Source organism: Capsicum annuum, unplaced genomic scaffold (genome assembly GCF_002878395.1).
Source record: "Capsicum annuum cultivar UCD-10X-F1 unplaced genomic scaffold, UCD10Xv1.1 ctg75442, whole genome shotgun sequence".
NCBI lineage: Eukaryota > Viridiplantae > Streptophyta > Magnoliopsida > Solanales > Solanaceae > Capsicum > Capsicum annuum.
In genome coordinates this window covers 530-1,589 of record NW_025885648.1, presented here as the reverse complement: position 1 = coordinate 1,589, position 1,060 = coordinate 530, and the positions used below count along the sequence as shown (strand labels likewise).

Below are 1,060 nucleotides of genomic sequence, written 5' to 3'. Positions count from 1 at the left end.
GTGGCTCGTGGGCTTTTCTTTTCTATGAACAACTAACTCAACATTCTAATGAAATGCAGGAAATAATACCAAGGTTCCACTGAAGATGGATTGGTACTTCTAAAGGGTGTGAGTGGAGATTTCCGGCCAGTTGTTCTCATAGCTTTGATGGGTGTTAGTGGTGGTGGTAAAACAACATTGATGGATGTCTTGGCTGGAAGGAAAACAGGAGGATATGTTAATGGTGATATCAAGATTTCTAGATATCCTAAGAAGCAAGAAACCTTTGTACGTATCACTGCGACAACAATGTGAAACAATTTTACATTGAGGAGAACGTTGACAAAGATTAATGGCATGTTTTTTTTTTTAGGTGGAGAAAATGAAGAAGCGAACGAGGAGAACATTGAAGAACGTCAAGATTTTAGATGGTTTTTGCAACTTGTTCTAGGACATTTTTGAAATCGACAACACAATGAAACTTATGTCGTAATTTACTATTTTCTAGTTGTTATATGGAGATATTAATTACTATGGCTAGCTTATATTTTGGATATAAAATTTTAATGATGAACATTGATAACTATTTTGTAATTCTTAATATAAGCTTTTATCATGTTTTTGAGTTTATTGGTAATTATTACTGTCATTGAAGGGGTATATATTGTTGTAGCAAATTAAATTGTTGCAATAGCAACTTAGAGCCGTTGCTATAGAATAATTAATTGTTGATATAGATAAAAACAACCGTTGCATAAGACCCTATGGAAACAGCTTGTAAACTGTTGCTATAGAGTATATATGTTACAGAAAAAACCCGTAGCATTAACGACAAAATTGTTGCAATAGTATCAAGTGAGTTGTTACAATAGATCTAAAAACCATTGCATAAAATTCTTTGGCAACGGTTTATTTCGTTGCAATTGATGTCAAGTAAGTGTTGCGGTAGTAACCGTAAAAACTGTTGCTACAGTCGTATATAGCAATGGTTTATGAAACCGTTGCAAAAACCATAGCAATAGAGCTATGGCCACGCGATCTGATGAAACGGTTCATTAACCGTCGCAATACATCTATAGCA

At 34.2% G+C, this 1,060-nt stretch overlaps 1 long non-coding RNA gene across 1 annotated transcript; it reads left to right on the top strand.

Annotated features, from left to right (window-relative positions):
- Nucleotides 1-6: 6 nt before the first annotated feature.
- LOC124894570 lies at nt 7-616 on the top strand. The gene is made up of 2 exons (XR_007051259.1): nt 7-267; nt 353-616. It is a non-coding gene; the product is annotated as an uncharacterized LOC124894570 (long non-coding RNA).
- The last annotated feature ends 444 nt before the right edge of the window (nt 617-1,060 follow it).